Source organism: Hippocampus comes, unplaced genomic scaffold (genome assembly GCF_001891065.2).
Source record: "Hippocampus comes isolate QL1 unplaced genomic scaffold, H_comes_QL1_v1.1 scaffold478, whole genome shotgun sequence".
NCBI classification, from domain to species: Eukaryota; Metazoa; Chordata; class Actinopteri; order Syngnathiformes; family Syngnathidae; genus Hippocampus; species Hippocampus comes.
In genome coordinates, this window is record NW_017805586.1 from 96,466 (window position 1) to 123,608 (window position 27,143).

Sequence of the window (27,143 nt, forward strand, 5' to 3'; positions counted from 1 at the left end):
CCCCCCAGCCTTTAATTTGACGCAGTTTATTTAAAATTTTTTTTTTTTTTTTTTACTGATGAGCTTCAAGCCATTGATAGATTTACCCAAAGTCTGCTCACATATGACCAGTGAAATTACCCAACACGTCACAGTGGACCAATGAAGCTTTCCCCGAGCCCGCCCTCGTGAATATTCATCAGCCATTTGCGATTGAAGTGCACACGCGGGCTGTCTGAGAAATGCGGAATTATGTGTAGCGGTGCGTAGGAGAATGTAGAAGACAGGGCGTAGGGAGCAAGTGCCATAAATACAGCCATCTCTGCAATGTGACCGCCACCTCTCTGTTTTTTTTTTTTGTGTTTGACTACCAACCCTGACCATCGCGAGCAATGGGCCACAGGCGCTCGCGGCTAGCCATGGAGGGACATCCACTGCTGCCTGATGAAGCTCATTGGTGAATTGGCCTCGTGTGACAACAAGAGTGCCTGAGAAAGTTTCTGGGATGCCACTGAGTTATTGGCTGCATTCAGCATTGTTTGGGGGGAAAAAATATAGAAATCTGTCTGTCTTTAAGGTACAGTAAATAAAAGTTGAAGACCCACAGTTATTAATTACGAAATGGCCAATGTTGTACACATTTGTTTTGGCTCTATTTGCTAACATTTCTAAGTGTATTTAATTTAACTTGAGTTCTTCATCCTCAACTTCAACTTTCAGCTTGAAGTTTGAGGGTACAGGCGAAGCCAGCGATCCTTCTGAAATAGTTGCAGAAATGTTTGAAAATGGCTAGACGATATCATGTGTGATCATTTAGTTAGTTGTAATATTGTTGTTGGACAAGTTTCATTCCTTGAAATTTGACAAGAAATATGTATCATGTTTGATAACAAATCGCAACTTTATTTTTTTTTTATTACACACATATGCATGTGAATCAAAGAGTTTATACTGTATTTCCAATTTAATGAAGTACATTTTATTGCTACTTAAGATACATCCTGTCGTTATCTTTTATAGACAAAACTCTGGAAGATTGAAGGCCAAACTGTTCAAAAATGAAGTGTAAGCATCATCGCTGGTCTACAATACATCGCTGAAATAAAGCATTGACTGTATATGCTAAAGAGGACATGAGAAAACCAAATTTTGACAAGATTAAACAACACTGACTTCGCCGGCACGTCTGTGTCTCTGTTTCATACGGTAGTCATAATTAGTGCTTATTAGCATATCATTCTGTCGTTTAAAAGGTCAAGCATCTCAATTAAGATGTCATTAAAATGCAGAACATTGTCGCATGATGTTTATGAGGGGCAAATCTACTTGATCTTTCTGTTTTAGAGAGAGAGAGAGAGAGAGAGAGAGAGAGAGAGAGAGAGAGAGAGAGAGAGAGAGAGAGAGAGAGAGAGAAGTGTTAACTGCATGCAACCTGTAGATTGGAGAAGGGGACATGCATGACGTGAAAGGTCACTGTATTCGTAAGCAGCCTGAGTCTATTTTTACAATACTTAATTACACGAGTTGCCACTCGGTGAGGGCGGATAATTTCCCCATCCATCCAGTTTTCTATTATGCATGTCACTCTTTTCTTGTGGCCGATATCGATCGCATTCACGCCGATGGACAAGTTAAAAGTCTTCAATGAAGCCAAGGTACATGGTTAGGAATGTGAGACGAAACATGGGGAGAAAATGCAAATTTCACACAACAGGGTCAGAAAGCCAACAGAGAGACTGTTGATTTATCCTTACACAACATTGGTCAACAAATTTGTACACTTTTTTTTTTTTTAAATCAGAGAGGCAAAATAATTTTTCTCGACATGTTTTTTTTTTAGCTGACTCAGAATCTGCGCTTATTTTTTTCTCTTGCACATCAGATTTCCATCATAATACTGTAATAATAATAATAATAATAATACACAATATTAATATATTTAGTAATACTTATGAATTAAGGGTTAAGTTCAGCAAGAGGTGGCTTTTATTTTCTGAAACGTTTATAAATTACGTGTATAAGTTACAAGGCAATGTACAGATGCCGCAGGCTTTTGTACTGTACGTCACACTTAAAAACAAAATCTAAAAATAAATCTAAAACCTGATGTGCTAGAAAAGCACACATTTTTTCAAATCAGCATCTGATTCAAATTTGCTCGTGATCAGTGTGATCAACCAAAGGTTCAAACGTTTTGCTTCTCACAAAGGCAACGGTGGATTTGCAGGGTGAAAAAAAACCCAAAAAAACCCAAAACCCAAAAAGCAAAAGCAAAGTACAGCAGGGTGAACTTCATAGTCACCCCACAGTATACTCGGGCTGTTTTATTAACACCAAGCTGCTTCAGACACCCTTTCACCACTCCACAGGTAACAGAACAGGAATTATGGCCCAGGATCCCCACATAGGGATATGGCGCATCTCTGTGCTGAATGGAACTTAAACGAAAATGTCATCAAGACTCATTTGGGTGACGGAAGCGCAATGAAGTGGCCATTTAGTGAAACAATTAAACAGCTCCCCATTTGGGAGGCTGATAGTTGAAGCAGTCTCCTTTATTCACGGTCCTCTCTATCTAACGGCAAACATATTTTGCATGGCCTGTTTTTACTTCATCAAAACACTTAGAGCCTCTTGAGACATTGGAATGACTACCAACATAACAGAATGGTTTTGTAAAATGGTGAAGCAGTCAATAGGTTGAGTGGAATTCTTGTCCAAACAGTGATTACAGCAGTACCTTGAAGCGGTCACCAAAATCTGTTCTATGATGCTCGTTGACCTGACTTACAAACCTAAATTTCACTATATTGGTGATAAGTGATCCCAGAGTCTAAACTGTGGCTACATAAAACCTTTGTTTACTATTTTGCAATGCTTTGAGTAACATTTCAACATACCCATTGCCATACATTAATTTCATTCAGTACCAGCCAATTCTAAACCAAGTCTGAAAAGACATATAAAAACATCTTTGGGAGTGAATGAGTTAAAAAGCCAACGTTAACAAGTCTAATAATAACAGAAACAATAAAACACTCTCATGATCTTAACATTGCTGAGGAGGTGGAATAAATGTTAAATGTAAAAAAAAAAAATGTTTAAATAAAAAAATAAATCACCCACACACAGATACTACACACTTCATACTCAAGTGACAAGCGTAAGGCAGCTTGCCAACATCACCAATGCTCGTCTCCCATCTTTCAAACAAGCTTCCTATCACAGTGACTTCACTTTAAGGATTGTATCCACCCATTGTTGTGCTGGGGTGACATTTCTGCTCGAAGGAATTTACTCAATGTGTTGGAATGAAAACCGAAACCTGCGGCTTCACTTCTATAAGCCTTGTCGGACGGAGTGCAAGGTTACGGTGATGTATCCAGTACAGTGGTGTAGACGCGGAAGAGCTCAGGCAGCGTGCTGACATGAGGTGACGTTCCTTGTCCGAAGTGAGAGCAGTGAAGCATTAGGTCAAGGTAATGAAGGCCAAACTGTCGAGGTCATATCAAAGACAACAGTGAAAAGCTGACAGGGTGATGATGCGTGGGGCGGAGAAGAAACCCAACAAAACCAATCTTGTCTCAGTTTTTATGTTAACTCATTCAATCCCAGCCATGTTCACTGGAACAACCCCCTCAATCCCAGTGTTTTACTGGATTTACTGATCTTGCAAGGCCCACAGAATATTTGGTTCTAATGCTATATAAACATGGAGCCTACCAAAATAAAGTTTGGACTCTCTTCTTTCAGCAGAAAAAAAATTTGTTTCTATCTTTTTCCATTCTTCAGCAATCGGCATTACAAAATGGCTAAGTTTCATGAAAATGGTGATTCCTGGGCAAAAAAACGGAGACATGAGGTTTTGTAAAAGCATGCATTTCAAGCACGTGAGGCACCACTACCACCTACTGGCCGCTTTTTTTACATGATTTACAATGCAAACGGCTTATTCTCATTCACAGGTTGCATCAGACCCTCCTCCTCTCTATGACGCAAAAAAAAAAGACTTAGACGTACAAGTACGTCCATGGTAGGCGGGGTCTAATTTTAAAAAGACGTACAAGTACGTCTTGTGGAATGAAAGAGTTAAGAACCATTTCATCAGCAAAGACCACGAGTGGTGAAACCAGTAGCCGGTCACGATCCCACTTTGCATTGCGTGCCATTTTCGAAACAAATTCAGTCAAATCTGACATGGTGACACTCTCAGCTCATGTTGGATTCAGACGGATTCAGGAGACAAATGCGATTCAGGACAGTTTGTCTGGCAATGGCAGCCTGGTGTCAAGCCAGACGGGTAATAGATCACATTCCCAGACAGCTCTGAATAGTGAGGCCACTCTGCATGACGCGCACCCTTGAAACATTCATCTTGATAAGGTTCACGTCATTCAGCGAAAGAGGCCGGTCGTCCATTATGGGCACGGCAGAGCAACTGATTTTCTATAGGCCCCATCAATGCAGAGATGGCGGCATAGCCTTTTTTTTTTTTTTTTTTGTATCAGGGAGTAAGATTATGGTAAAGAAAGTACATTGCGATATTTAAGCTGCTTGTTCAGAAGTTAGGAGAGGCATGCACAAATTAATTGACTTTTAAAACTCCACTTGATTGTGTAGAATGGATTACTTTAATGCATTTTGGAACCAAATGAGGTCCAATGGAATGCATGACTTGGCTGCAGTCAGCAGAGACATTACAACTCGTCTGCTGCTTCAAGAAGGGGCTCAATACCACCCTGGCATCAAAAGAGGAGTTCGGAATAGTCAGAGAGCAAAGCGAGCTACACCACACTCTCCGTCCACCCGAGTAAGCCGCAGGTACGGCGCGCGTGCGCGTACTTCTTCTTGGTTGGTTTAGCCGCTTCTTCTTCGTGTTCGGAGGCAGTTTATTACTAGCCATAGTGGGCGCAGTAAAATAGAGCCAATAAGACAGATCGCACATCTAGGTGAGTGCAGTCCCTCAATCTGCCCAAATTCATCATGTCAGCCTGTTGAACGCATCTTGAAAAAGTCGGATGTTTAGGGCCTTTGTTCGTGGCAGGAAGAAATACCATTTGATTGAGAACGCAGCCGTGAAGTCACGGAAACACAAGACGGAGTCAGGCCGGGGTTATTTATAACTAGACTTCAACTGCGCATGCTGAACCAGCTTCCATTCAAATGCGCAAATAACCCACAAAAATCGCCACGGCAAAGCTGTATTGATCCGCCTTTGACCTTTATTGCCGCAACCGCGTTGACCCGGCATCCGACGATCAGCTAGTTAAACGCATCGCAACTTCTAGTCTGACTGAGAGAAATAACTGCTATGAACACAGCAGGGCGGGAAAACTAAGTGATGAGTCTTAAACTCACAGCCGTCATCCCACGTGGTTTGAAATCTGGTATTACTTGGGCGATCTGAAATTTGCCACAGCCTTCCGTTGTGCCAGTGCTCTTTCCATAGCGTTATGGGAGCGTTATCAAGCGCTGCGTTGGAAAATCGGGTCACCCTACCGCAGTGTTCATGGCAGCAGCAGTTCTCTCGGTGGCTGGTTTACGTGTAATAATTATTGGTCAGGCTATTTTGATACGATCTTAAGTATGACTACTTTCAAATGGATTTTAAATAAATGCATTTTTTTGATATCAACAGACGACAAATAGGAAAAGCGCTATGATCAAACAGAAATAAATTCACAGACTACAGCCTCTGGCAGGAACACCCATGCATCATTTCCAATCAGGGAAACATCCGACTGGAAGATTTTTTTTTTTTTTTTTTTTTTTTTTTTTACTGATGTCAATACGAGAATTAGCCTTTTGATGCATCCCTCGGTGTTGGTCCTCAGGCACATTCATACATACAAATATACACAAGCACTGAGGTAGGAGGAAGAAGCCACCTCCTCCCTCCCTCACTCACTCAGGCTCGCTCGCTCGCTCTCCGACTCCCTTATCAATGGTGCCCAGCTCTCCCTGGCGTCTGTAATTTCCAAATAAATAAATCATTAGCGGTTGCAGCGCAAGGAGTAATCAGTGGCTGCTTCTGGAGCTCTCTGCCTCTCTGTGGGAGTGTAACCCGCACTCCCACCACATTCGCATCAAGCTCCGTCAGACGCAGCTGGCCGGGCTAAGCAGATTGGCGTCATTGGGATTGGGAGTGGCAATGTGGAATGGCCATGTAATGCCCCTCGTGTTGTTCTCTCTCACACACCTGGCCATTCTGCAGTTCTCTGATTAGTTCTCATTCTACTAAGGGGAATGAAGAACGCAACATTCAAAGCTGGCGAGAGTGGAAATCTGCGATTTGTGGAAAATTGGGAATTACAGCGAACCCCCCCCTGTTCATCGGGGATCCAATGAAGATCGCCTCCTCCAACACTAAAATACAATTCAACTTGTTAAAATCCTTTTTAAAAAATACAATTCTGAGCATAAAGGGTAAAGACAATACACTCTGTGTCTTGGCTGTGTTATCATTGTAAGTTACAAATGTAGTGATGTCTTCATTTTTGTTTTTTTCCATTTTCGCAGTGTGATATTTGTTTCAATTATTCCATCTGTCGCATAATGACAGCTGGAATAGATGCAATCTAGTGCTGTAGAAGATGGATGGATGGGTGTCCTACTTGTGTTTAGCAAGTACATTGATTGACTTTTGTTCTTTAGGTTCTGGCCATGACAAAATACCGTATTTTCTGCACTATATGGCACACCTAAAAGCATTCTTTTTTTTTTTCCTCAAAAGCTGGCAGTGCACCTTATAATCCGATGCGCCTTATATATGGATCAATATTCTGATTTCTTGGACGTAGTATTTTAAATGTTCTGTAAAACGCTTTGTTGCAGCTGCAGCGGTTGTGAAAACTCTATGAAAATAAAGCTGTATTGTACTGTATTCTCTTTAGCGTAGTTCCATCTAGTGGATGCGTAGTGCAACCGCAGCCACGATTGTAGCTTCTATTATATGCCCATTATAATGAGGTACGCCCGAGATATTAAAACAGTTTTAAAACAGGCCATTGATTGAAGGTGTGCCTTATAGTCCGAAGAGCCTTATAGTGCAGAAAATACGGTAAATGATACTTTACAGCAGCAGGAAGAGTTTGGCAGGGGGAAAAAAAAAACCACACACATACACACTTCACTGCTGCTCAAAAACAGGACTCAAAGCTTCTGTGTTTCCAAGTCAACCCTGTGAAAATGAATTTTAATTAAGTTTTTGTGACATCACGATAACAGAGATAACGTGGTTCAACTTAATGCTTCGCCAGTAGCATCCAGATCTTTAAATTCAGTGAAATGGAACCGATATCCATCTCTTGATGACTGACTAAACCCATCACTCTCAGCTCTCTTGCTGTGAGGGGTGAGTCAGGATGACCTGAGCCAGCGGGTTTCTGTGAAGGGTTATAAGCACTGCTGGGAAGGCGTGGTGTCTTGTATTAATGCAGTAGGCGTGAGTTGTTTTTTTTTTTGTTTGTTTTTTTTTCCTTTGGCTGGCAGCACCATAATTGGCATAGGTTATGTTTTGGCCATTAAATAAAGGCTGCCAATGCAGTACGAACACCACAGTCAATCTCAGTTTTACAAAAACACAGCTTTCTCCTGGGGCGCAACAAAACGCTATTCCGCAACACAGTTTGATGGAATCAGTGCCCGTCAATAAAAGCAAATATCTTCAATAGAACTGCTACAAAAAAATGGTAATGATAAACTGGAAAGCTGTAGTCAATGAAGCCTGAACGCTGACTTGGATGTTGACTAATTTTTTCCTCTTCCAGTCAACAGGGCAGCCTAATGCTTGTTGCAAAATGTTTCAATATTCATAATTCTTATTAAAATATGAACAATTCTAACATTCTTCGCACGTAAAAGACCAGCTATGATGAAATTGAATCTTTTGAAGCTACTTTCAGGCTGCCTTTTATTTGTCGGCCTTTTACTGAATAGTGGAGCCATCAATTTTCATTATTTTGGTGATAGTCGCAGAGCTAAAACAGAGGTGGGATGGCATCTATGCGTGTCAGGGAATACTTGACATTTGCTTCACTCGCAATATTCTGTTCTGACAAGGGACGGGTACCAAGCCGCCTGGCTGAATGATTAAAAAATTGAATATCCATAAACTCCAACCTTAAAATGGTTTTGTTAATGGTCTTGGAGAAATGACTCCAATTAATACTTTCCATTTATTTAAGACTTTATGAATGTTGTTTTGCACCTTCTACCTCTCTGATCTCGTTTCTAAGCGGCAATAAAATTAAGATATTTGTTTAAGATACATTTTCATTTTGCCAACTATAATTCTTTTTGCCAAAACACAATGTCAAGAATTTTCAACGGGTGATAGAAATAAGTCTCTCATGCACAATTCGCCCTCAATTAGCATACTGCTGACCGCAACGTTGCGCCAAGTGCAGTCAATTAAAGTGTCAGGGGCAAACATAAGCAATCCGAACAAATATATAGAAAATGTGCATCTCGCATCACATAAGTGCTTTTTGCAGGACCAGTTTTGTTACGCTGCCCCAGCTTTCTTATTCTTTTAAATATGTTTAACAGTATATTAATGACTTGTTTTAACCATTTCTACGTCTGTAAATTATGGTTTTTACTAACAATATTTATTTTAAATGAATGCCATTGTAATTGGAAGACGAAGTTAATTTAGAAAAATAAGTGAAAAGAAATGAGCAGTGTTGATTCTAACATTTGTGTTTTGTTTTGTTTTTTTTACAGATAAGAATACTGTAAAGTACCATATCGATAAGCAGTGTCATTAAGAGTAGTCAGATCTTAAACTCTTAACGATACACATCACTAGTTTTGTCGGCCATTTAAACATCACAAAAGCGGCATCTTCATACTAGTATCTGATTGATATTTGAGTGTGCAGAGTGGCCATAGCTGGGGCTATAACCTGCTTTGCAAGGTTCTGTGTAAAAAGCAACGGCAGGTCTTCTGTTACAGTTATAAAAGAGGCTATTTGCAAAAAGACCACGTCAAGTACTTTCTCTGCATGAGAAATCTGTACAGTTAAAAAATCGGAGGGGGTTCTGGAAGACAATATTTGTAGAAAGCCAAGACTGACAGCGATAGGGCCCAAGTGACTTTTACAGCCAGGGAGGGTAAGAATGAAGATTAAATGTTAATTCCTGCCAGTGGCTAGAATTAGTGCAACTGGTCACATAAACAAAGCATTAAAGAGTAGTTTGTCCTCGGTAATATTGGTAGGCTCCAAGGAAAAACAATTTATTTTGGCAAAGTGCTAGCAGGGGTCACTGGAAAGATCGAAGTTAACAGTGTTTATTTTTCTCCATTTATTATTTGGTAGAAGTGTATTTGAAACTCATTGCTTGAATAAAGAAACCCCGTCATGATTTATATCCTTATCCTTCTGTGAAGGTTTAAAACAAAACAAAAAAAAAAAAAAAACAAGTACACGATAATAACATTGACATTTCTGCTATAAAATACACGCTCAGGTTAGTTACATCTCATATTAAGAAAGGAAAATAAGCTTGATATATTTTCAATAAATTTCCAGTCCCTTGAGCTGTGAACCTCTTTTTTGCTTGTCTGTTTGTAAAATGTGAACGGTGAATACTTGAGGCTGAGAGTTCTTTTTGGGTGGAGCATATGCATGAAGTCTCTCTTCACCAAAAAGGAGACGCCTACGTAGGGTGTTATTTGATTCATAATTTCATCCACAGTACACTTTAGATCTATAGAGCATATAAATTCGATACAGACAAAACATAAATACCGTGTTTTCCGCATTAAAAGGCGCACCTAATAGCCTTCCATTTTCTTAAAAGCTCACAGTGCGCCTTAAAATCCGATGCGCCTTGTGTATGGTCAGTACGGTAATATGTCAACCCCAAAATGGCTTCTTGCTCGAGACATGCTGACAACGCAGAGTTCAAACTTCAAGCGATCGGTTACGTAGTTGAACACGGAAATGGAGCAGCGGCAAGAGAGTTCAACGGTAACGAGTCAATGTTATAACTTGCTGTCGGTTAAGTGAACTGTGTCGCTGCTTTATTAAATGTTTTACTGACATCTGATCGTTCTGTTGGTGTTTCCTTGAGCGTAGCTCCGTCTAGTGGATGCATTTTGGATTGCGTCTTATAATGCGTTGCGCCCAATGTATGAAAAAAATGACAAAATAGGCCATTCATTGAAGGTGCATCTCATAATCCAGTGCGCCTTTGAGTGTGGAAAATACGGTACCGTTATTTTTTATATACGGGAATCTGCAGTATACCTGGAAGTGATCGTCTCTGTTTTAAGGGAAGAATGGGATAGAGGACATGTCATTTCTCAGTGACTTTTACTGGTTTGTGCTCATCACAAAGTGTAAATACAGAGCACAGTTACTGAACAACACCGAGCTTGGAGACACGACAGCCAAAAACATGACAGGATTGCGGTAGAAAGGAATGTTTTAAAGAGCAATTTGTTTTGAAGCACGCGGTGAAGAAAACACGGGCAGGTCAAAGAGGAGGAGCGCTCCGTTGGCAAGTGAAGACAAACCGCAGTGAGGAACTGACTTGGGTTCGGGGTCCGACTCCAAACACCAGCTTTGGCCTTGCTGTGTGGAGATTGTATCTTCTTTCCGTGCTTGCGTGGGTTGCGCCCCCCCCCCCCCTTGCACTGTACTCCTGCTTCTTCCGACACTTCAAAAACATGCTACTTTTACATGACGCTCCCACCAGCCAGAGTTCAAGCCTGGCATGAGGTCAACCTGAGCCACAATCTTTCCAGGCATTGAAACAGAAAATCTCTGTTTGCTTCATTTACTGACCTGATTTTACGACCGATCTGCGCTGTCCAAGCAAAAGAAAAGAGCATTGCTCACGCACCCAGAGGCATGATTCACTATTCTTTGGACTCACAGTGGCATGTGGGCAAGACGGACTCAGTACTGTTTTACTGTTGATTCTCATCACTAAAGAGCAACGCAACAACTACATCGAGTCTGCACACTGTCTGTCGTGCTGAGCGTTGCAGCTCAGGAATCAATTAATATGATCACTAAATGAGAAGCAATCATCACCAGAAGTGTATAATTGGACATGTCTTAGGCTGCTGCCACCCCCTACTGCGGAGTGTGCCAATTCAAGGACAGTTTTATCGTACCATGATGACCAGGAGTGGAGCGGTTTTGAGCCCCGAATCAAAACATGTTCTCTTTGTTTGTAAATCCATGCATCCTTCCATTTTCTATCATACTTGCCCGCATTAGGATCAAAGTCACACATAAGCTGGAGGCTATCCTAGCCAGGTTACACTGCGGACTGGTCACCCATCAATCACATGGTAATATACACAAACTTCATCTTTTGATTGACCTCATTGTGCCTTTCGAATATAGAGAAGAAAGCAGAGTACCCAGAGAAAGCCTGCTCAAGCACAGGGAGACCATGACAACATGAAATGTCCCGTTTTCAAGTTTTTTTTTACATCAAAAGTCAAAAATAAACGGTGGAGAAATCAACTTAAGAGCAGCCTTCCAGTCATCTACTCTCAAAGCATGATGGCAGATAAAGGAGACTAATTGTCATCGTGTCTGAACAGAAATGCCAAGTCTCTTGAATGGCAGTGTCGTCACGCCCACCGTAAAAGCGGTGCCAACGTGTTAACTTGTGTCATTAACGACAGAGCGGTACGACCTGCTGTGAGCATTCATGTGCACCGCCAACCTATTACAGGTGTGCGATGGCGGGGCTAAATGGAGAAAAATGGAGTCCAGTCAGGTGGACAGGACCCTGTCCCTAAGCAGCAGTTCAGCCGTTTGATCTACGGCATGAGTCACATTGTCCGCCGACTTGCGGAGCTTCAGTACAGCCTAACCTAGTTGTTAAAAAAAAAAAAAAAAAAAAAAAACAAACAAACAAAAACAAAAACACTGTGGAGGAGAGGTTGAAGCAACGGGTTGATGTAATCAGGCGGGCTTGATTCATCTCGAAAGTGGCTTCACATAGTTACCTCTTATTCGGAAGACATCACAAACACATTCAAGGACAAACTCAAGTGTGGACGAAAAATGCGGTGCGCCTTGACGATGACTGAGTGCCTTTCGTAATTTCGGAATGTGATAATCCCAGTAAATATTTGTGTGAAAAACACTTCAAGGCCACAGCATATAAAACAGTCAAGCAGAAATAACAAAACAAAACTTAATGGCTGCCTTCTTGTGCCACATCATAAAATATTGGTAAATATTTGTGTGAAAAACACTTCAAGGCCGCAGCATATAAAACAGTCAAGCAGAAAAAAGCAAAACAAAACGTAATGGCTGCCTTCTTGTGCCACATCATAAAATATTCTTCACACTGCTGGGTCAACCAGTTCTGTGTATGGTGATGTTCTGCCCCCGACATTATGCATTTTAATATGCCTGGGTTGGTTTCTAATTTGAGTCTGTCGTGTTACCAAATAGCATTACCGAATTGATGACCTCACAACACCTGACTCAATGGACAAGTACAAAGTAATTACTGTCGCACTATCACAACTGTGAAGAAAAGGACACAATTTACACAAGTCATATCACAGCTCATAAAGAGAACAAGTGCAAGTGCTCACGCTTGAGCCACTCCAACGGACAGTACGATCCCTTTAGCATAATCAAGTCAGACAAAAAAAAAAAAAAAAAAAAAAAGGCTATGCCTCAAAAGAAGAATAAAAAGCAACCATCGTTCTGGGTAATTATAACCTTGTTTGCTTATTTCCACCATTCTGTGCATCGCTTTTATTGCAGCGGATCATGCGCCTGTATGAGGTTTAGTGCACGTTTGTTGAGTTTGGGAACACCAAGGTGTAATTCCTCAACAACTCCGTGTAAAGTATGTGTGCACGTGTGCCTTCAGAGAGCAACCTTCCGCTGCACCTGACCTATAATGCATTTTTCCTTCATTAAAGGCGCCTCCTGCTTTAACATAACTTGGCCGAATGCCCTCTGTATATAACACACCGTGTCTCCCTGAGGGCCAGTGGAGCAATCACACACAAGGATGGTGGGCTATGACCTCACTTATAGACCGTCAGAGTACAATGAGGATCCTGGACAAACATTTGCAATCATCAATTGCAATGTCAATCTTGGCGATACTACTAGATCAGTGGTTCCTCACCTTTTTAGAGGTACCGAACCCAACCAGTTAATATGCACATACACCGGACCCCTCATGAGTGAAAAATGAATATATATATTTTTTTTACAAATTCAAGGTAATAAAAAACATGCATTTATTAAAAACAGAAAAAAGTAAATAAAATAACCCCTCATGAGTGAAAAATGAATATATATATATTTTTTTTACAAATTCAAGGTATTAAAAAAATGCATTTATTAAAAACAGAAAAAAGTAAATAAAATTTCAAGAAGTATACTTTTTTTTTTTTTTGGTTTACGACATACTATGACAGTCACACGTTGACTACTAAGCGAACTAAATTTCCCACAGCAGTGATTGGACAAGCAATGTCATGTGATCATCTGCAGCCAGTGATGGCCAAGCGGGCGTGTCATTACTAATTAACATGTTGAGTCGCGTGTGTCTTAACCTCCATGGCGGAGGCTCCATCGAACCCCTGAAACCGACTCACCGAACGCCTGTGGTTCGATCGAACCCAGGTTAAGAACCACTGTACTAGATGGACGATACTTCTGTTAAATCCTTCATATATACAATGAGCAAAAGTATTTTGATATGGCTGTTCAACTTCTAAATTTGGTTTGACTTTTGAGGCTTATTTTTCCCCCAAAACTTGGAAGGGTCCCACTTTTGGAGCGTCCCACTATAATACAAACGTACAACATTTGTTTACAAATGGAATGGAACCAACAAATTAATAAGATTAAGTGCAAGTAAAATGGAAAACAAGGAAGCCGCATAATAAATCTAGAAACACACACAAACGTTTTGACAAATCAATTCATCGGTCCCAACTCCCCACCCTCATGTCTGCTAACACTGCTACTTTCTGTAAGAGCACTTGCCAACATTTAGTGGTTGCTTCAAATTGTCAGATCAGTTCTTTGCCAAGGACCGGCATTTCATCAGCTTCAATTCAAAATACAAAAAAAAAAAAAAAGGAATAAATGACGGTGCACGCAAGTAAAAATTAATTCATTTTTTTTAATCGGTGTTTCGCTTGGTCAGGGTCACAGCTACCCTGGCTGACTTTGAGTACAAGGTAGACAACACCCCCGACTGGTCGCCAGTCAATCACTGGGCACATAGAGAGACAGACACCAATCCAAGCTTGCATTTTAACCAGAACTGAATGGGAATTAAATCCACACTTTCTGCATGGAAGTCACCATTATTGTATACCAAAGTGACAATAAACTGGGAGTAGAGCTTGTAGCCGCCTGCTCACAATGTCCTGAGCATCTGACAGTTCCTGGACTAGAAGAGCAACCTCCCTACTGACCTGACATGGCTCTGTGTGACCCTCTTTTTCAATCTCATGAGGGTCATGAAGCACATTGTGAGGACGTGGACCACATCAAGATGGCAGAAGGTGCAGAGGATCCCGGGCGAATTATTCCAGGGTACATTAAAGCATTGCAGAGAAGGCTTGGAAAGTGCCTAAGACTCCGTAATTATGCGGATGGGATAAATTTATCGTCCGGATTTAAAATATATGGTTTGTGACGCCAGTCCTGGAACTTTTCTGGCACACCTTTTAAAGCTCACATTTCTTTTTGAGGCGCCAAACATTTCAACTGACGACCAAAACACAAACAGTCTAATTTGTCTTGGAGCTGTGAGAAAGCCATTTCGTTACTTGCTACAATAATCTTCACCTGCAGTGGATTCCTCTCGACTTCTTGCAGAGCTCTTCTAATCGATAGCTAACTCAGTTAGGCTCCACATCCGCTGATCGCAATCACCAGCCATGAGCCGATAACGCCGGTCCAGGAAGGAGAGCCCAATAATTGGCTGCAACAAACTCATCAACTTGAGAGACCTTCCTCGCCCCAATCAACTCATTGGGTTAATTGGGATGATAATACACGGAGCAGGAATTCTGTGAAAACCTGGAAGAAAACTCGCAGCGACTGTGACACCACTAAAGACCTGATGGAACACCGCTGATAATACTTGCAACAAATTGCAAGTTAAGATGTAGGACAGACGTTCTTTATTTTCCCAAAGGCCTGGCTGAATGAGTCCTTGCTCTCAGCTACCGAAATGTTTCTCTCAGCGGCACAAATCTCCGGGTTTAATTAGAGCTCAATGTATAAAATCACCAATGTGACGAGTGACTTGCATGAGCGTGAGTTAGGAGTTTACTGTAATAAATGGCGGTGCACTCAAGTAGAAATAAAGTGGTACCTCTACTCATGAAATGAACTGGTTCTGGAAGAAATTTCTAAACTAGAAAATGTTGTAGATAGAGACGGGTTTTCCATGTAAATGCTCTAATCCGTTCCAAGCCCCCCCACCCCCCCAAAAAATTCAGACAAATGTTTTCTAAAGCATAAAAATGTATCAAAATATGTAACAAATATGTTATACATACAATAAATGATAGTTGTGCATAATGTAAAAAACAAAGAATAGAGTAAAGAATCATGGTCATTTAACTTTTCACTGCGTCCTTATCGTTTTTGTTTTTTTTTTTGCTCTCTTTAGTTCCTGTTCTCTCTCAGAAGTGGTTTTTGCCTGGTGTTTTGTAAAGAACTGAGCAAAGGACATCTGCTTTTGTCGGCTTTTAAGAATTGCTCCCGAACAAAAAAAACACACCTGAAACTATGATATGTTTTACAGAACACATAAGAGATAAGATTGAGTGAACATTTTTGTGGTCACGTGATCCGCATGTCAATTTCTCGGTCCAAGTAGAAGTCAAAAGATAACGTGACTCAAATATGCACCCATTTTCTAAATGATTGCAGATTTGAAATCCTTGTTGAATTCCCCTTCCAACAATGCCCGTTTTGTGAAAATTGGGATGTGGCCACGCCCCTTCTTGCCAAATAAGGTCAACTTTCAGTGGGCAGTAGCTCCCAAACCCTTGCTCCAATTGACCTAAAATTTACACAAGTACAGCAAGTTTCATCCATCCATCCATCCATCCATCCATCGCAAAACGGCTCCACATGATTTTCAAGACGTAATTAAAATCCTATTGGCAACTGAGCTGGCAAATATACTCAGCCAAACTTATTTTGGAGCACTATTTCTTAATATAACACTGATGGCTTAATGGGGGCTATTGAGAAAAATTGCTCATGCATTTATGAATGTCTTTCTGGGAAAGGTCAGGAAAGATGGTTCTGTAATGATGAAGTATCTCGGAGGAGGTGTGCGTGGGTGTGCGGGGGGGATAGGGCATGTGCAGAACATATGCTTGTGGACTAAAAAACATTTTCTGAGCACCAAGCACTCTTTTCCCCTTGCAGGTCACATACTGTGATCAGCGTGAGCGTACGGGTCATTAAAGCAATTAGTTTGGAACTGTTTCATCTCTCTTCACGTTTGGGCTCGTCACACACGTGAACAAAATTTCAAGCAGCGCCAATCACGACAGGTAGGGCAGAAAGGGCAGCGGCAAAGAAGAGATTTACGCAGGTCTGGATGCATATTCTCCCTCAAGGTGATTTAAAATATTCTCGTGAATTATCACTGTGGCTCAGTGTGGGAAAATAGGACACAACCAATGCAAAACTAATTTGTCGTTCTGCTGCGAATGAACCTTGAAGGCAGACCCGTCACCAAGGGCTGGCCATAAGGGGCCATGCCCACCCAACAAGTTGCTTGTGCCCCCTTCCCCACATGAGGCTTGAGTCTCCGAAAAGTATTTTTTTCATATGAATGACCTCCTAACTCCATCCATCCATCCATTTTCTGATCCGCTTTACCCTCACAAGGGTCGTGGGGGGTGCTGGAGCCTATCCCAGCCATCTTCGGGCAGTAGGTGGGGGACACCCTGAACCAGTTGCCAGCTATTCGCAGAGACGAGCAACCATCCGCGCTCACAATCACCCCTAAGGACAATGTAGAGTGTTCAATCAGCCTTCCATGCATGTTTTTGGAATGTGGGGGGAAATCGGAGTACCCGGAGAAAACCCACACAGGAAGACCGGAGCCGGGATCGAACCCACGACCTCTGCACTGTGAGGTCGACACGCTAACACCTCGACCACCGGGCCGCCCAAGAGCCTTCAATTAACCCAAAATAAACTTGGGAGGAATGTGGGACGAAACCGGAGTCATGGCATATCCACCACCCAATCAGTGGAAACGCTCATACAATCGTGTCTGCGGCTGCAGTATCCTCGGGCACAAAAGGGGGTTAATTTATAACCAGCGAAGGCTATGCTTCCCAAGCTAGTGGGTTTCTGCACGTCTCAACATGACTGCGCTATTTCTGGCTTCTTTTTGATTTCGCTATGTTAACCACTATCTTTTGATGATTTGACTTGGAGCTATCAGAGAGGGCCACACGGTGACTTCTCGATGCGTCTGCTTGCGCCTATTACACAGAAACATTGTCGCTATTCTATTCACGCGGAGAAACGGAAAGGGGAACAGATTTGAGGTCAGCCAATCTCATTTTATCTAAAAAGCTATTAACACATATACCGTCATCTGCTGTACTCATCATAATGGAATGAGTTCACAGATTAAACACAATCCTCGGCCGTTCAATTCAAGATCTTCCGGTCGTGTGAGTCTCTTCTCTACCTTCCCAATCTTTCCAGTAAACCCCCCCGCCCCTCGAGGAGGCCACCGTCTGAATACTGATGTGCTCGAGTCAGAACTCCGTTGAAGCGACATAATCCCAAGGCCCCCCGAACGCAAGGACGTTCTCCTTGAACCATAATCGCCCTTACATCTCTTATCAGCCAGGGCCCGGGGTACATGATTAAAAAGTGGCCAGGCATAGTGTCACTCCATTCGACTGCTCCTGACTGCACTGCCGCATGTCAATCAAGGCAAAGTCAATGCACGTGTGCATTGACTTGTGACCCTCACTGGCCAATTAGAGTAGCATGAGACATATAAGGAACGATAAACTGGATTTGCACTGCATGGTTCAACTGACACAATTCACATTTTTTTGTTGTATTTTTACTCTCAACTGGCACAATTATGGAATACATCATGGCAGCGTAAAGAGAAACAAAAACGGAATTGGATCCAAATCAGGCCTCTTCCAAACATCGATCTGATACGGACTTGAAATTCATCAATGCGACTATCTTAAACACACAGATCAGTTAATACGTGGAACAATAAACTGGATTTGCACTTCATCGTTCAAGTGACACAATTCACATTTTTTTGGGGCTCTCAACTGGCACAATTAGGGTATGCATCATGGCCGCGTAAAGAGAAACAAAAACGGAATTGGATCCAAATCAGGCCTCTTCCAAACATCGATCTGATACGGACTTGAAATTCATCAATGCGACTATCTTAAACACACAGATCAGTTAATACGTTGTCAATGCCAACCTGACGCCATTAAATATCCAACACTTGATATATACTATAAATCTAATGTCTATCATATGCCGTGTGTACCGTACGTACTTTGTATCTTATGACAACTGACTGTATGGGAGGCACCATGGAAGAACGCTCTCTGTTTCCCAGTATTGATTGACTCTTCCATTCGATTTAATGGCTCATCACCGCAATGACAAAATAGAGGGTAAAGACCGGCTGCTATGGCAACATGTACCAAGCAGTCAGAAACATCTATCGGAAGTTATTCCGTGCTCACTGACCTACGCTCATCTCCAACGGAATAACTGCAGCTGCAGACCAATGTCATCCAAGTCGCGCTGCATTGTCAAAGCAAATTGGTGGCATTTCAAGCCATCTGTGAAATTAGACGTTAATCATAGCCGATTATCCCCCTCCCTCACAAAGAGCGAGCTCGGTCCTGCCCACTTGCAAATCCTTTATTGCGTTAATGTGTTATTGATTTGCCGTTGTGAAAAGCTAACCTCCCTTGTACCATAATAATGAGTCCAACACTGCGGCAAGGAGATTATTTATCTGTGTCAACAAAGCGCAAAGGGAAATTACACATCTCCGCCATCTTGATGAGTCGGTTTGGCACGCCCTCGTCGGAAATCCCGCCGATGTGCGTGAACGCCTGTTTGACCGCTGTTCGAAAAGATGTGCCAACTTCAGGCAACAGCATCAGTGCCCCTTTGAGTACAACATTCAAGACAGATGGGAAGGAGGAAGTAGCCCAGTGACAAGGTCAAAATATTTGAGCCTGACGCCTACAAAAAAAACATGACTAACAAACGCGATAAGGTCGCATCGGAAGAGAACTGAAAAAAAGAGCATCTTTTCTTGTCCATCTGTTTGTTAGTTAGCAGTTACTTCCTGGTTCATGGAAGACGATAAACAGACGGGCAGTGCCACTCTGATTCCGGTGAGTGGACTGTTCAATTGATGCCATCGTAAATGAATTGATAACATCCACAATCGGTCACATTTGTCGAATCCTTGCATTGTTTTTAAATTCTTAAAAATTAATTCAATAACCTTTCAATCGCTTTTGTTTGCATGTTCTGGTTGTATAATTTTTTTACTTGATTTTTCTTGGTGTGATATTTGCATACATGTCTACATGTTTGTCTGTTTCAACCTATGTGTCTCAATTTTGCTGATGTACCGATACACATATATTTTTTAATACTGCTATATAAATTACATCTCATTTACTTACTGTGTCTGCACCTTCATCCAGATCCTGACAAAAATATTATTGGTACACATTCATTCATGTCACATACTGTTAGATGGTGTGTATCCATCCATTTTTTAGCACGCTTGCCCTCATTAAGGTTGCGAATGAGTTGGAGCCGATCGCAGCTGACTTTGGGCAAAAGGATTGTTGCCAGTTCATAGCAGGGCACATACAAAGAACCATTTGAGCCCTCAGTGAAAATAACGCAGGTTTTTGGGATGTGGAAAGAAGTCAAATTACCCAAGGAATACCGAGGAAATCCAGCTAGCCATGCTAATCACTGCCTCATAGTATATTGGACAGTTGTGGTGTAGTTGTGCAGAATTTGTGTACCATTCGTTACAGAAAACATGAGTGATCATTTACTTGTAGTTTATTTTTAATGGGATTCAGATTAGACAATACGCCATTTCAGAAGAGCACTGTCCTTAAACAAAACATGGAAGAAAATAATGAGATGGTTCCTTATCAGTAAAGAGCGATATTTTACCCCCCCCCCCCAAAAGCCTATTTTTTACCAGCTCTGTCAGGGTATGAAGACTTATGAGAACAAGTGTACAGGTTCATCTCAATAAATTATAACATTGTGGAAAACTCATTTTAGAGACTCGGTGAAACTCATATATTCAATAGATTGACGATACACAGTGAAATATTGCATCATTCTATTTTTTTGTAACTTTGTTGATTATAGTTTATCGGTCGCTATCTCAAGAAATTGAAATACATTCGGGGATAGAAACGGGGGATAGTAATGGGGAATGTGAATTGCGAAAAATAAATCCACGTATAATTGACACCTATTGAAATGCATGGGGAATTTAAAACCCCAAAATCTATCATTTTCCCTGGGGGCATGAGGAAAAATTACATGAAAAAATATTAGGAGAAAAATGAAAATAAATCCGCAAAAAAAGAAAAAAAATGCAAATCACAGGAGCGGAACTGCAGCGATGCAGGAGTTCTCAGAAACAATTAAAAGTATTTTCAACAATAGGAATTGACCTTGTGTATTTTAACTGTGTTTCATCTGCGGAATACTCAACTGCACTTTTTGAATTGAACTCTGAGAAATAATAAACTTAAAATATTTTAATTGTTGAGATGCGACAGTATATATTTGTTTTCTTTTTCTGGCTTCTGTGTGGTCCTTTATATGGCCTTGTGTCTCAGGCGGCAGAGCCAGTATTTGTTTCATATCAGCCTACTGCATCAAGTCAAAATGCAGCCTTTTTTAAATTTATTTTATTTTATTTTTTTTGCATTGACATCAGGATTGTTCCTTTGTAATTGTCCTCATCAAAGATGAGCACTTACAGATTTGTCACTGCCATGAGTGCCCCATGAAGCAGAATAATGCAGCCACTATATTTACAGCGTCCATCTAACTACTTATTCTTGGCCACAGGTAGGTCAGCAACCATGCAGGTGCTTTATCTATGGCAGCCTGCCTTGCAAAAAGTCTTCATGTCATTTATCACTGTCTCAACAGCTGACAAGGAGCACAGTGGATATGGATCATCTTAGACAGTTAGATGAGAGCCTCCCGAGGAAATTCTGTGCGCACACACACACACACACACACACACACACACACACACACACACAACTATTCCGTCATGACAAAGAAATGGCTCAAAGGAAGCACGTGTAAAGGAGACATGGGGTTTTCAAAAGCAGGGCTGCAAACCAATCCCGGTGATATTGTGCAACAGTAATGCAAAAAATTAGACAGACTTGTCAAACTCTCGTCCCTCCCTCCCACCTCCACGAAAAAAAAAAAAAAAAAGACTACACTGCGATTATCTCTTTGCCTACCTGCCATCACTCTCTTCACTGATGAATGAAGAGTCGCTTAGTCTAACAGGCTTGTGGAGAGCTCATGCTGTGGGCCAGGGATGTCCAAACATTTTATCTTTATTCACCACAGAAATTCTGTCACTATTTTAGTTGTTTTAAATAAAATTGCAGGCCATGTCAAATGTTTTATTTTGTTATCTTTATTCACCAAAGAAATTCTGTCACTATTTTAGCTGTTTTAAATAAAATTGCAGGCCATGTCAAATGTTTTTACGATATGCCGCGGGCTGTTAAAAACCGGTGGGCTGGCCGCAAGTGGGCCCCGGGCCATAGTTTGGACATATCTGCTGTAGGCAGTCACATTTGAAATTCCAGTGAGCAGCTGAAGCAAAGATATTCCGCGAAATGAATGGAGAGTTCAGACCAATAAAACACAACGTGGTCAGTGGACAATGATGCCACCTTGGGGCAGTCTACGGTAATACAGAAACATGTTTCACAACTGAATAGGTAAACTGTAGAATTATTCGTAATCTCTCGAAAAGATTCTATGAGGAGGTTATTTTGTGAGTATAAGTTGCCCCACCGTCTCTGTTCAAATATCTGTTGCTTGATTGGTTTTAAGACTGCATCACGGATGCAACTTGTCAGCCATTTATGGTGTTTTGCATAGTTTGCTCGAATTAAGAGTGAGGCAAAGCCATGTGGTTGTTTTAAATATAAATGTTTGAACTACACTTTGTTTTTGTCTTTTTTGTTTAGTTAGATTGTAAACGTCAAGTGTGAGTGCCAATAAACAGCTTGAAGCCTCTATTTGAAGAACAGTTCACCATCTGCCAAACGGCTTTTTGTGAGTTGGGTTGAGTTTCTTGACCTATCAAGTCAAATCACTTGTACCTCATGGCACCACTTTAATTGGGATGTGTTTCTCAAACATTCAACTATTTGCACATTTTGGGAGGAGCCAATCTTGTGTTCACTGAAAATCTCGTCGATTCGCTCTCTTTTATGCTAAGGCCAAAGCCCTGTCTAATATCAAAGCATTACTTAGGAAACATCTATTGGCAATTAAAACCCCATTTTAAGGTGTTTTTTTACTAAAGATAAAGAATCTATGTTAACAGTTATCTCATAACTGCAGTATATTAAATTTGAAACCTCTTCTCCCATTTCTATTGCGGTGGACTACTTGCGGGGGCACCTTAGACTCAGCTCAACAATCAGTTGCTTCTCCACAACGCGAGCTTCAGGTCGCTTGCTAATTAGCAATCGTTCTGTTTCATGTCACGGAGTCTGTGGTTTGGCAAAACTTGGTGCTGACCGTACATCTACGGATTTGCGATTGTGAATTATAAGCAACGTCTAAGATTGCCTGCCTCGCCTTTAACACTCACTTTTGAAAGGAGATAAAAGAACTTCCTTCAGGTATGATATATGCAATATATGCAGGTACAGTTGGCTTTTTTTCTACTTTGCATCTTCAGCTGCCCTAAAAGCAAGTACCGAATATTCAACCTTGAATGATTTCTGACTCACTGTCATTCATACTGTGTATGAACGGGAAATGGAGAGGCATACCTGAGTACCATTAGGATGCCGGGTTTTATCAGGCGAGTCTCATTGTTGGCATAACCTTGGACTGGATGACTCCACTTGCATCAGCACACTAGACATGATAAGTATTAGCTGCATGTAAAGCCTTTTCTTGGGGCTGAGTGAACAGGCTGGCTTGGATCCTCTTCAAGTCATCCAAAGGTTTTTTTTTTTTTTTGTTGGGTTGGGTTTTTTTTTTTTTTTTTGTGTTTGTTCGTTTTAATCTGGCTGTGGTTATTCCATGCCGGCCTGCCTCTGGTTCATTCCTCACCTTTACACGTGCCTTCAGTGCAGCTCCGATTATATATTGAGCACTTACATGTTGAACAATTATTAGAGCAAACTGACTGTCAATCTCATTCCTCGAGGAGGTTAAAATATATTGGTCTGCTTACTCGCGGCTCTATTATTGAGTGGAGAGGCATGCAAAGCTCCATACAGGTCTGTATGCAGCAGTGCCGCTTGATCAATACACAATAAATGAACGAACAGACAACAATGTGTCACGGCCATGAACAAAGAGACAAACAAAACATATTCAACAAACAGCAGAACAGGTTGATTGGATATAACAGGACAGATGCAACAGAGCTGTTTGTCGCGCTCACAGACTTCAGTTGCTTGGTTGAATGCAGAGTGTGTGTGGTGCTAATTAACCTGAAGCCAGTCAGTAGAGACCTCACAAAGTAAATGTCACACAAACCCTCCGAGGCAAGGCTTGTATGAACCACTATGGCTTGATTTACTTTAGAACAGCAGCCATTTTTTTTTTGCAGCAGCAGCAAAAGTTGCCAAGAGTACCAAACAACTCTTTTAGGGACACCAAACACAACGGCGTGGAGACTGAAGTGTGGAACTTGGTTAGAGTTACCCTGGAACTTTTCATTTCATTAACTAAAATAACCTTCAGGCGCAACTCACCTTTTCAAAATGTTTGTCCAACTATAATTGAATGTTTTGTTGTTTTTCCTTCATCATAGTAACAGTGGTTAACATATTGGATGACTTTTAAGAACGTGAAAACATAAATCTAGTAAGAAAGAAAACTAGTAAGAACTAGTATTTTATGACGTTTGACCTAGGAGCTAGTTTTGAACAATTGTTTCCAAATGTTGCACCCCATCTTGTGCTGACGACGTTTCACTTACTCACAAAGCATTGACTTGATGGAGCTGCTGAATCATGGTCCAACTTAGCGACCCAAAGCGCACACACATCCAATTAAGCTTCGATGAGAATCACAAATCTCTCATCAACCATCTTATTTGCCACATTACCTTGACCTTTTATTCATCAGTCATATTTAGTCAATGTAGCTCAGACATGATTATCTGAATAGATAACGAGGGAGATATTTTCTCCCATCGCCAATAACATTTCTTCGTAACCTACTGAACCTACAGCGACTGTAACAGTCCTGCCACCTGCAGTTTCTTTGTCAAAATACCACAAGCAAGCACACAAGTAAAAACAGCCACATGGGGACAAGCAGTATCGTAAGACTCCACTCAGGGGAACCCCAAAATTGAATTTACTGCGAGTGAAATTGGATAATGTACTAGCAGTTGTGCTATAAATGCCATAAATCTGTACAAGCATCATCTAATACGACACCTGAGAACGTGTGTGTGTGTGTGGTCGTCATTTGATTCATGTACGCTACCAACCACTGTAGGGCTCAAGATGTGTGTTGTTTTAATATGAAATGTGTTCTCTTAAATTCGTTTTTTTTTCTCATTTTCATCAATAAATTGCACATATACCAACAACAAACCTGTGTGATCTTTTGCAAGTCTTTATATTACCATTAGTTCCTTACACACAGCAATGATGGACAGAATTCCCTACACACAGCAATGATGGACTGAAATATTTGCTTGTTGTGCTGGTTATGTCACATTTTTTTAGCCGTTTGTTGTTACGCAAAGTACACAAGGTGCCGTTAGCTAATAAAAGGTGCATATCTCAATCACACATACAGTTGAAAAATAAAATTAGGTAAACTACTCTGAAAACTGGGGGTTAGCTACATATCCACAAACTTTCATGTAAATCTGGAATGGAGATATCTTTTTGTTGAACTTCTACCTAAAAATCTCCTCGTGAGAAATTATAATGCTAATTTAAAAATATAAAAATAAAAAATAAAAAGTTATTTTTAAACCAACATGCATCGGTCTTCATACTTGGCAAGGAGCACAGTAGCACCACCTGCTGGACCCTGTGGGGGCCTGCAAGGAAAAGTTTCCGATGGTTTTGAATATTTCCAAACAATTTCAACAGCACTTGTCTTGATTTGGATCACGGATGAGCTGAAGTCAATCAAAGCTAATTTTGGGTGAAAGATAGAGTACACCCTGAGATAGTTGCCAGTCAATAGACACACCCCCCCCCCAAAAAAAAAGAAAAAGATTTAGAGCTGTGATTCTCGGGGAGTTGGGATGGGTGAGTAAAGTATCTGAATCGGGACGATACTCTGGTGGCGTGTATCAATAATCGTGAAGGTTGCCGATACCAACCACCATTCCTTAAGTCAAGTCAAGTCAAGTCAGCTTTTATTGTCAAACTCGTGAAGGTTGCCGATACGAACCACCATTCCTTCAGTCAAGTCAAGTCAGCTTTTATTGTCAAATATGCTCTATGTGTAACATACAGCACAGATGAAATTACTTTCCTCTCTCAACCACAGTGCAACCACGTCGTGCATTGAACACACACAGCTAAAATTGACATAAAATTGCATCAAGCATAAATATATAAATATGCGAAATAAAAACAAAATAAATAAAACAAATAGCTACAACAGGCAACCAAGATCACTTGAGGCAAAAAATATATAGGAGCTATACAGCGGCAACGTGACACATTGGCGAATCATCATCTGCATCAGATGGAAAGAACATTGTTCACATTAAAGGTCTTGTTCACATCTTTTATTGTGTTAAATTAAATCTTATGACTCAAAAGTTCGAGAGGTATCGGTACTCGGTGGAGTTAGGTAGTATTCAAATTTTGACACTTTTACCGTCGCCTCGTTACACCAGCGTGTAGGGTGCCAACGACTACGATCGCTGTTCATTTACCTTTTATTTGTACTTTTACCGAAAACCACGCCATATTCCAAACAATGAAACACGCAATTTCATCACAATAGCAAATTGTAAATGGAGGGCACTTTCAGTGTGCTCTATCTGCACCACACGTTGTCCAAACGCCTTACCTGTTTATGCACTCACGGAAACGCAGCAAATCAACTTTAACCTCCAGGATCCCTCGCCATACTATGTCGAACGGCAGAAACCAGGGTGTTCTTCCAATCATCTATCCGTCCATCCATCCATTTTCTGAACCGCTTATCAATATGGATTTATTTTAACGTGACTGGCAACTTTCTTGATTGCATTATTTTGCCGTGAACTCTCCTTGGTCAATCGCCGGAGCGAGGAATTCTTGGCCTGCCGTGAATCGGATATTTTACTGTGATGACAGTGAATTCATTCTTTTAGCGTGATGTGGAGGCTGCGGTATGGCAATTCACCTGGCGTCCAGATTAAATGGCTCACCAGTCAAACACTGCGGTCAAAAACCAGCTTCCACTCGCAAAATTGAAGTCAAGTGAGCCGCCACTGCGATTGTCAATACAGGTACTGTGCATTACGGTAGGCCACCTTCAAAATAAAAGCAGAGCAACTAATGCCTGCACGTCAGTGGTTTGGATTTTAAAAAAAAAAACGTTGTAAAGCCATTTCTTGGCTGTCGAACAACTATAAATTCAACCAGGGAGAATAAAAACTCTCAGAAAAGTGCCAAGAAGCATTCTTAAGTTGAAATAGAAAATAGTCAATTGCATCAATTTCACCTGATATTTAAAAAAAAAAAAAAAAACTTTTAAAATGAATCTTAGTTATCCTGCAACCAAACAAGGTTTACATACACTAGGGCAGCCCAGGTATCCAACCACAGTACTGGCATTCAGATCTGATGTTCCGTTTCAAAATAAAATGCCTCTGAAATCTGACATTTGGACCTGAATTCTGACATGTGGC

General features: G+C 41.1%; 1 long non-coding RNA gene across 1 annotated transcript in view; it reads right to left on the reverse strand.

The window, feature by feature from the left end:
- Nucleotides 1–26,726, reverse strand: part of LOC109521981 (uncharacterized) — a 121,843-nt gene extending 95,117 nt beyond the window's left edge. Inside the window, exon 1 of the long non-coding RNA XR_002169472.1 lies at nt 26,318–26,726. This is a non-coding gene — a long non-coding RNA (uncharacterized LOC109521981). The remainder of the gene's footprint in view (nt 1–26,317) is intronic.
- Nucleotides 26,727–27,143: the final 417 nt, after the last annotated feature.